Here is an 11,682-nt window from a genome sequence, read left to right on the forward strand (position 1 = left end):
CATGCATTTTGTGGTCAAATCGCTTCAAACCATGATCATTCCCATGCATTTCACGGTCGTCCCAAACAATTCCGTGTTGATTCACGGTCGTTTCGAGGCATTTTGCGGTCAATTCCCTTCACTCCACGGTCATTTGCATACATTTCGCAGTCAAATTGCTTCAAACCATGATCATTCCCATGCATTTCACTATTGTCCTAAACAATTCCGTGTTGATTCACGGTCGTTTCGAGGCATTTCGCGGTCAATTCCCTTCACTCCACTGTCATTTGTACGCATTTCGCGGTCAAATTGCTTCAAACCATGATCATTCCCATGCATTTCACAGTCGTCCCAAACAATTCCGTGTTGATTCACGGTCATTTCAAGGCATTTCGCGGTCAATTCCCTTCACTTCAAGGTCATTTGCATGCATTTTGCGGTCAATTCGATTTAAACCATGATCATTCCCATGCATTTCACGGTCGTTCCAAACAATTCCATGTTGATTCATAATCGTTTCGAGGCATTTCGCGGTCAATTCGCTTCACTTCACGGTCAGTTGCATGCATTTCGCGGTCAAATCGCTTCAAACCATGATCAATCCCATGCATTTCACGGTCGTCCCAAACAATTCCGTGTTGATTCACGGTCGTTTTGAGGCATTTTGCGGTCAATTCCCTTCACTCCACGGTCATTTGCATGTATTTCGCGGTCAAATTCCTTCAAACCATGATCATTCCATGCATTTCATGGTCGTCCCAAACAATTCTGTGTTGATTCACGGTCGTTTCGAGGCATTTCACGGTCAATTCCCTTCACTTCACGGTCATTTGCATGCATTTTGCGGTCAATTCGCTTCAAACCATGATCATTCCCATGCATTTCACGGTCGTCCCAAACAATTCTGTGTTGATTCACGGTCGTTTCGACGCATTTCACGGTCAATTCGCTTCACTTCACGGTCAGTTGCATTCATTTCATGGTCAAATCGTTTCAAACCATGATCATTCCCATGCATTTCACGGTCGTCCCAAACAATTCCGTGTTAATTCACGGTCGTTTTGAGGCATTTCGCGATCAATTCCCTTCACTCCACGGTCATTTGCATGCATTTCGCGGTCAAATTGCTTCAAACCATGATCATTCCCAAGCATTTCACGGTCGTCCCAAACAATTCCATGTTGATTCACGGTTGTTTTGAGGCATTTCGCGGTCAATTCCCTTCACTTCACGGCCAGTTGCATGTATTTCGCGGTCAAATTGCTTCAAACCATGATCATTCCCATGCATTTCACGGTCGTCCCAAACAATTCCGTGTTAATTCACGGTCGTTTTAAGGCATTTCGCGGTCAATTTCCTTCACTCCACGGTCATTTGCATGCATTTCGCGGTCAAATTGCTTCAAACCATGATCATTCCCATACATTTCACGGTCGTCCCAAACAATTCCGTGTTGATTCACGGTCGTTTCGAGGAATTTCGCGGTCAATTCCCTTCACTTCACGTCATTTGCATGCATTTCGTGGTCAATTCACTTCAAACTATGATCATTCCCATGCACTTCACGGTCATCCCAAACTATTCTGTGTTGATTCACGGTCGTTTCGAGGCATTTCGCGGTCAATTCCCTTCACTTCACGGTCAGTTGCATGCATTTCGCGGTCAATTCGCTTCAAACCATGATCATTCCCATTCATTTCACAGCCATCCCAAACAATTCCGTGTTGATTCACGGTCATTTCGAGGCATTTCGCGGTCAAATCGCTTCAAACCATGATCATTCCCATGCATTTCACGGTCGTCCCAAACAATTCCGTGTTGATTCACGGTCTTTTCTTCCCAATTTGGACTACCGTGAAACGTTTAATTTATTTTTTCTTCCCAAATCTTGATAAGTTTTATTTTCCAGTGGATTTCATTGTTCTAGATACCTAGCCTGTCCAGAATCCTACAAGTCAAATCCCGGTTATCTTAGGACGTCCATTCTTGGCCACATCCAATGCAATCATAAATTGCAGGAACGGAGTTATGAAGCTATCATTTGGTAACATGAAGATTAAACTCAATGTTTTCAATGCTGGACAACAAATGTCAGACTCGGATGATATATTTGAAGTGAACATGATTGAGAGTCTAGTGCATGACTCTTTCCTTGAATCTTTCGAAGATACTCTTGAGACTTGTTTAGCACATTTTGACTTAGATTTTGACATAGAAAGTTCCATCCAAGAAGTCAATGCATTGCTTAACCCTAATTCGGAAATGGATACAACAAAATAGAAAGCTAGAGTGGAACCTCTTCCACCTCTGAGTCTAAACTGATCCCGTCTATTGAGAAACCACCCGAAGTCGACCTTAAAAAATTACCTGAAACTCTCAAGTATGCATTTTTAGGACCTTCTGAAACCCTGCCTGTCATCATAGCTGCTGACCTTGATAAAGAACAGGAGGGTAAGTTGCTTAATGTTCTTAGAGAACATAAGGCAGCTATTGGGTGGATAATAGCAGACATAAAGGGAATAAGCCCCACGGTGTGTATGCATCGTATTCATCTTGAAGAAAATGCAAAAACATCGCGTGAAATGCAAAGGAGGCTTAACCCTAACATGAAAGAGGTCGTTCGGGCTGAGGTGCTAAAATTGTTAGATGTTGGTATCATTTACCCCATTTCGGATAGCACATGGGTCAGCCCAGTTCAAGTTGTTCCCAAAAAGTCTGGGATTATGGTGAAAAAGAATAAGGATAATGAGTTAAAACCAACGCGCATGACTACGGGTTGGCGAGTTTGTATTGATTACCGTAAACTGAACCTGGTCACAAGGAAGATTCACTTTCCTCTTCCTTTCATAGATCAGATGCTTGAGAGATTGGCAGGGCATAACTATTATTGTTTCCTGGATGGTTATTCCGGGTATAATCAGATTTTCATTGCTCCCGAGGATCAAGAGAAAACCATATTTACATGTCCTTTTGGTACATATGCTTATTGGCGTATGCCATTTGGGTTGTGTAATGCGCCTGCGACCTTCCAACGATGCATGATGAGTATTTTTCCAAACATGGTTGAGCGTTTCCTTGAGATTTTCATGGATGATTTTTCAATTTTTGGCTCTTCATTTGATGAATGTTTATACCATCTATCTCTTGTCTTGGAAAGATGTGAAAAAACGAACCTGGTATTGAATTGAGAAAAGTGCCATTTTATGGTTCAAAAAGGAATTGTACTCGGGCATGTTATTTCAAGTAAAGGCATTGAAGTTGATAAAGCCAAGATTGATTTAATTTCTAGTCTTCCTCCACCCAGAACGGTTAAGGAGATTAGATCATTCTTAAGGCATGTGGGATTCTACAGGAGATTCATTAAGGATTTTAGCAAAATTTCTCGACCCTTATGTAATTTACTAGCTAAAGATGTTGCTTTTATCCTTAATGATGAGTGTCGGCAAGCTTTTGATAAGTTGAAGCATTTACTGACTTCTGCTCCAATCATCCAACCACCTGATTGGAGTTTACCTTTTGAGCTTATGTGTGATGCTTCGGATTATGCTGTTGGAGCCGTCCTAGGACAAAGATTGAACAAAATGCCTCATGTCATTTATTATGCTAGTAGGACTCTAAATGATGCACAACTCAACTACTTTACCACTGAAAAAGAATTGTTGGCAGTGGTATTTGCTCTAGACAAATTCAGGTCGTATCTCATAGGATCAAAGGTTATAGTATTCTCAGATCATGCAGCATTGAAATATCTTCTTTCTAAAAAAGACGCTAAACCTCGATTGATTCAGTGGATTCTCTTGCTACAAGAATTCGATATTGAAATTCGAGATAAAAAGGGTTCCGAAAATGTGGTAGCTGACCATTTGTCTAGACTTGTCTTAGAGTCCACAGTGGATCCTTTGCCAATGAACGAGTCTTTCCCTGATGAACAACTGCTAACTATTTCTCAATTACCTTGGTATGCGGATATTGTAAACTATCTTGTTACAGGTGAACTTCCTTCTCATTGGACTAAACAAGATAAATCCAAATTTCTTGCTGAGGTTAAACATTTCTTTTGGGACGACCCATACTTATTCAAAATTTGTCCTGATCAGATTATTAGGAGATGTGTGCCTGAGAGTGAGTTTCATAGTATAATCTCCTTTTGTCATGACCATGCATGTGGTGGTCATTTTGGTTCAAAGAAAACAACTGCGAAAGTCTTACAAAGTGGATTTTATTTACCTACACTGTTTCGAGACACCCATGCCTTTTGCTCAACATGTGATAGATGCCAACGTACGGGTAATATTTCCCACAGGAACATGAGGCCACTTACCAATATTCTCATTATTGAAATATTTGATGTTTGGGGTATTGACTTCATGGGCCCATTTCCCCCGTCATTTGGTTATGTGTATATCCTTGTGGCCGTCGATTATGTCTCTAAGTGGATTGAAGCAGTGCCATGTAAAACGAATGATCACAAAGTTGTGGTCCGTTTCTTAAAAAAGAATATCTTTTCTGGTTTTGGCACTCCTTGAGCAATTATAAGTGATGGGGGTACTCATTTTTGCAATAAACCGTTTGAATCTTTAATGAAGAAATATTCCATCACTCATAAAGTTGCAACGCCATATCATCCACAAACAAGTGGTCAAGTTGAGGTGTCAAATCGAGAGATTAAACAAATTTTAGAGAAAACGGTTCGCCCCGATCGTAAGGATTGGTCGCAACGTTTGAATGATGCTCTTTGGGCATATCGTACGGCTTTCAAAACCCCGATTGGAATGTCTCCGTACAGGCTTGTCTTTGGGAAAGCCTGTCACTTACCTGTGGAATTAGAACATCATGCTTATTGAGCCATCAAAACTTTTAATTTTGATTTAAACAAGGCTGGATCACACCGTAAACTTCAACTCAATGAGTTAGAAGAAATTCGAAATGAGGCATATGAGAATGCAAAATTTTATAAAGAGCAGACAAAAATCTTCCATGACAAATCAATTCTTCGCAAGACATTTGAACCGAACCAGAAAGTATTATTGTACAATTCCAGGCTACGCCTCTTTCCTGAAAAACTACGTTCGCGATGGTAAGGTCCTTATCAAGTAGTACAAGTATTTCCTCATGAAGCAGTTGAGATTCAAAATCTAACAGACGGGAATATCTTCAAAGTAAATGGTCAACGGCTGAAACCATATTTAGATGATTTGGTGAACAAAGATGTTGAGAAAATTTATTTGGCGGACCCGGGTTATCAAGATTAATTAATTCATGGTCCATTCTTGTCTGGCTGAAGACGTTAAACTTAGCGCTCCTGGAAGGCAACCCAGTTTTTCATTCCATTTCACTTTTCTCATTTATGAGTTCAATGTTTGTGGGTATCATTGCTGCAAACCCTCACGAGACTACAACTCGTCCACTAGGGGTAACCTAGGGGTTTAAAGGCTTGTTGCATACGCTAAATGCAATCGAGAGCACTTGCGAAAGTGGTATAGGTAGGATTTTCTTTTTGCATTTTTATCATTTTACTTTTGTTGATTTCTCTCTTATGCTGACTCACTCTTACATATATATATATATGGAAAGCCTCTAAATTCTTTCATACAGGTACTATTTGTCCATTACTCCTCTTTTACTTTTGTTGTCTCATGAGCATTGCATGTTTATTTCTTTTACATTGAGGACAATGTAGATTTTAGGTTGGGAGTGGGCGATTAGGTTACCTCATCAGTATTTTCTTGGTCTTGAGCACAAATTGTGAAAATTTTTAAATTTTTCTGAAATTTCTTGTGCATTTGAAGTGATTTTAAAGGATACGTGTGATTTTAACATTGCAAGGTATAGAATGTCGGTAATTTATAACTCTTAGATTCAGCCATCCGTTAGATTTCACAGTTAAGTTTGAATTGTTAACCCATGATTAGAACTTTTAAACATTGATTGAGTCATGATCTCACATATCACATCTCGATTGCACATTAAGGTTCTGTTTCAACATTGAATGATTAACTTTGTAATCACTAAGCATGAAAGGAACCAGCCTGAATATTTTTAGCTTCAGTCTATAAATAAGAATTGAAAGAAAGGGTGAGTCGAATAATCGTCATCATAGGTTTGCTCCCTATAGATGAAGATTCGATTCCCTATGGTTGACATGAGAAAAGGGTTAGGTGTACAATCTTTACCATAGGTTTGCTCCCTATAGGTGAGGATTTGATTCCCTTCCTTGGCGTTACTGTTCATGAAAAAATCAAAGGCTGGTAGAATGAAAAGTTAATCTGTAAGGCAAGTGTTGGTTTCAGTTTTGGTTGTCATGAATTTCATTGTTAATTACCAATGATATCATGAAATTGACAATTGGATCTCTTAATGATTGTAAGTCGAGATTATACTATACACTCATGGAACTCGATGTTTAGAATTGTTCTAATTAATGGATTAACATTTTGAACTTGATTATGAAGTTTACCATGAGCTTGATTCGAGAAAAAAAATACTACTCACCATTCATGAATCCTAGAATTATCGCATCTCAATTATTGGTTCACAAGTCACTTGGGTTTACAGAAATTGTCTTGAATTTCTGAAATTATTTTTCGCATGTTTTGCTCGGGACTAGCAAAATGCTGGTTGAGGGTTGTGATGAGGGTCGAATATTGCATATCAGACCCCAATTATTGCCTGATTTTACATATATGATAATGCTTAATGGAGTATTTTAATTATATTTTTGTTGCAGGATGAAATCAGGAGCGTTGATGGAAAAAGAGTACTACAAGCGTGGATTTGACACTCCGAAGTCACCAGAGCAAGGGACAAACTCCAGAAGACCAAGATTAAATAATTTACACGCCAGGGATCCGAGGAAATCAAGCCGTTCACGTTAAAAAGGCCCGAAAATGGTCCAGAATCCAAGATCACATGGTTTCCGCCATCCGATTGACTCGAAACTTCATACATGGGATGGGGGGCATAAATAAACCGTACACAAAATTTCAACCATTTCATATCTCGATAAGTGGCCCAACGGTCAGATCAGCCCATTAATTTCCAGTTTGGGGTCCACCTGTAAGCTGGATATGCCTCATCTTTGGTCTCAACACTTTAAATTATATGGAGAACCATATGGATGGAGGAGATTTTGTACATACATCACGATGGACCTCACATGTGCACTGCATGCACACAGTGTGGATGCACACCAGCCGTGCACCTATGCACTCAAGGTCGGTCAACAGGCGCTGACCGACAAAATACAAAAAAAAAAAGGAAATTTCTAAAAAAACGCAACAGCGTTAACGCTGTCCGGCGTCGGTTTCAGTAGTGGGGCCCAAAAATCATCATGTCACAAGATCTGAATCGTCCATTGTGCCTCTTAGGTTGGGAAAACCATCGCCTAGGTGGAATTTTGGCCTCATACATGAGATCACATGATCTCCACCATCAAACGCAAGACGGATGGTAGAGCAGAAAATCAGGTGGACCGCATCAAAAGCAATCCAAAAGCAGTCATTTTCAACTAAAATTTCGAGTAAATTACAATGGACGACATGGATTTACAATTAGAATTCGATCATAGGTCCTCTGACACCACCGACTTCAAACGGAAATTTCCATCTCTTCTGGCATGAAACAGGGACTTGCGGTCCCCTGTTGTGGGCCCCATACATTGTCCTAACGGACAATCCGGACTGTCCATCAGAGTCCTTGGGTCCCTCTCATCCAAGCCTAGGTGACAGAGTTGAAAAAGACAATGAGGATTGGTTTTTCAACCGTTCAAAAGCAGAATGGATGGTAGGTTTAAAACTCTGTGGGCCGCATCAATGGACACCCAAAAATATCCCTTCCCAAACATTTTTTCTAGAGGAATCCAATGAACGGCTTGGATTTATCAAGATAGCAACGAAGTGGGTCCCACCAACGTCACAGCGCGGTCAGTGCGAAAGAAGACGCCCGGACGCTGTCCGACTTTTGCAGCGGTTGTGGCCCACCATATTTGATCGGATGGAAGATCTGATCCGTCCATCATGTAGAGAACTCAAAAATGTCCTAGGGTATGGTATTTATTTGGAAACTGAGCGAGGAAAGAAGAGCTGTTTTGCGTCTGAACTTGGCTGCGAAAAGGAGTACGCACGCTGTTGCAGAAGATCTTCCGCTGTTGCTGCGTAAATAGCTGTCCAGCTCTCCACCGCACCTAACAGCTATAAAAGAAGGAGAGCAACAGAAGGGAGAGGTCATTTTTGGGGAGAAGAAAGCAGAAGAGAAGAAAGGGGAGCCAAGGAACAGATCCAGAGAAGAAAAGAGAAGAAAAGAGAAGAAAGAAGAGAGAAGGATGTTCTCCTTTTATCAATTTTATTTTTCTTTCTTTTTATTTGAATTCATGGATTGCTAATCTTTTAGCTAGGGCTGAGATGAAGCCCCCAATTTGAATAACTCTTGTATGTGTTGATTTTATCTGAATTTGATTGGGTTGTTTCTTTCTCTAGTGTGCTTAACCGAAATCTCTGTACTTCTCCATTCTATGGGCTCAACCAAAGTCTAGTTATGGATATTGTTTGGAATATTATTCTAAGTGCTTATGTCTGACCATGAATAGGTTCCTATAGAGGAAGAAACAGGAATCTACATCTCTTCATGCCTGACTATGGATGGAAAGATGTGATCCATATGCTTTAAGGGATTATACATTCTGTGTGCCTGACCAAGGACATAGTTTGTGATTTATTTAATTTATATCAATCTGAATAGGGTGAATCAACAGGTAGAAAAAGGTTTATGATAATTAGGGGTGGATTTGAAAGTCCTAGTCTTCTCCTTGATTGAATTTTCCTCATTATTCTCAGTTATTTTTCCATTGATTTTTGTTTAGTTTACTCAATTACTAGCTCAAATATTTGTTGAATTAGTTAAGAAGAGTCTTTAATTTTGAATTGTGACAACCAATCCTCGTAGGAACGATCTCGTAATACGTACCATATTTACATCTGATTCGTATACTTGCGAGTTTAAAATCATTTAAATCAGATTGGTTTAAAAATAAAACATCACATCCCTACAGGTATGAATCTCATTCCTCCGGATGAAAACATGCAATACTTCTTGCCTATAAGAGTTACCCTACCCAGGCAGACCTCCTGTATCGCTCTCCTCGAGTGCAATATTTTTGGAGGAAGATAAAGGGTATACTATCGGTCGTATACACCTGTATCTGTGAAACCCCTCATCCTTGTCCAGATTTATTCGATGGAGATAATATGAGGTAATTCTTGTTCTGTATAGAATCCTAGTTGGGATTTTAGAAAGGACGGTTTCATATCTTCCAAGTTGCAGGTTGTCACGCCCCAAACTCGGAAAACGGGCTCACAAAATTTTCGATCACCGAATCCGGCACCGACAGCCTCCGTAGTGCCCCATTCTCAGATTTCAGCATTCACATGCCAGATTCCAATCCTGGGATCCAACAAGGAGGATTTTCAGTATGAAATTTTTTTTGTAATGGAGCATAACCACAAGCATAACCAAGTTAGAAAACAACATCACCACATATCCACTATATCAAAAACTTTAAGTACTGTACAGAAAGGGAAATACAAGATGATCAAAAGGCTCCAAAATAAACTGATGCACACTCCTGCATCAGCACGGCTGCTGTCTAACGCAACCTGCACGCAACGGTCGTGCATAAGCTTACAAAAGCTTAGAGGGCGGTGTAAGTGTGTGCGCAGGGCAAGCACCAAGTGTGCAATATTAGAGTAATGTAAAAATATGCGGTAAGTCCATGAATGCTATGGGCCATACCAAGGCCATGCAATGCGAAGCCTATGTAGCCGAATGTCATATGCGAGATGCAAAGCAAGCATGTCAGTCCTTATCAAGTACACATATCAGTATAGTTCCTCTCTGGATATCACCGGGGTCTAATACACTTCACACTAACTGCCTCCTCCCTAGCTTCACAGTCAAGCAAGTGGAAGAGACCACACTATCCGCCTGACCAATAGTTTGCCAATACCAACCCGACTCGTCGATAGCAGACTCATTTGCAAGCTGATCAAACTCAGCCTAGCTTATAGCCCCCTCACTCGGACGGATAAGGCCACACCCCCTTCTAACTGACCATAATATAGTGGGAGACGCGGCCTACTGGTATTCGGCACTCAGGCGCTCGTGTATCCACTCGGTTTAGACGTTGGAGCATCTCCTGGTACAAAAAAGGTTCTGAAATTTTCACTCAAGGACATCCTAAGTGCCCACAATGCTAGAGCCAATATTTCTAGTATCTGATACGACCATCCACGATGTGCCTGTGGAGGCCACGGCCCTGATGTCCATAGGGCGTGCAGTGATCAAGTCGCACATATGCGAGATGCATGAGTCACACCGCAGAATCATGCAGCAATCCTATGCGTACCACGCGATCATGTGGGGCACTCCGTCTCATAAGGAGTCCCGTAAATATTTCAACCCAACAGCTTATGCTATGATCAAACATTCCTCATATCAAGCATACATATAATGCGGATGGGTATAAATCATGAAGCTATACTAAACATGTTATAAAGTGATGAATTATTAACAAGTATGGGCCTAGACGGCCTACACATAACTAGCATGGGCCTACTAATGGGCCCAAGGGAGAGTCATAATGGGGACATTTAACCAACATTATTACAATGTGGACGTCAAACCAACATTGCCCGCCATAAAATATTATTACACAAACCATGGGGAATCACACATTGCAATGGACCTATATACATCTCATTGGGCCTCGACCCATAGGCCTCAAATACATCAAATGGGCCGTATCATATGGGCTTTATATAATCAAGTGGGCCACATCAATGGGCCGCACCAATGGGCCTTATGTACATTGCAATGGGCCAAAACCCATGGGCCTTAGAATACATCACAATGGGCCTTATAACATGGGCCTTATATCCAGATCAAGGTGGGCCTCAACAACGGGCCACAATACATCAAATGGGCCATATATAATGAGATGGGCCTAATCACTTGGGCCTTATATATATACTAAATGGGGTCCACTTGAACTATGGATCTGTCTTATTTTTAGTCCCATGTCAAAATTATCTTTCAAAGTGGTTGGACGGATTGGATGCAACACATGCATCATGGTGGGGGTTCCACATGAAGGCCCACCATCATGTATATTATATACAATATAATATTATACACACACACACACACACACACACACACACACGCTCACGCGCACACACCCCGTCCCACACGTGGGGGGGTGGGTCCCATATAGATGGACGGCATGGATGAAACATATACCTTTGGGGGTCCCCCTGCCGTCCAGCAGCCAGCTACAATGGCTGGATGGCATAGGTAAAACACATACATCTAGGTGGGTCCGACTGTCCACAGCAGTGGATGATGTGAATAAAACGCATACATCACTGTGGGTACCACGTGGGGCCCACCATAATGCTTATTCGCCGTCCAACCCGTTAACGTGGTCACACAGACCCGGATGAAGAGTAAAAACAAATTTCATACTGATTTAAAACCTCTGCAACCTAAAAAGGGTTTCATTGGTAGACGTTCAAATTCCCACTGTTTCCTCTAATGTGGGCCACCTGAGCCGTGTATATGGCTGATTTTTGGGGTGGGGCCCACTGCCCTAAGGGCCAACAAGATGGACGGTGTGGATATTCCATATACATCACAGTGGGGCCCACG

This window comes from Magnolia sinica, chromosome 17 (genome assembly GCF_029962835.1).
Source record: "Magnolia sinica isolate HGM2019 chromosome 17, MsV1, whole genome shotgun sequence".
Lineage (NCBI taxonomy): Eukaryota > Viridiplantae > Streptophyta > Magnoliopsida > Magnoliales > Magnoliaceae > Magnolia > Magnolia sinica.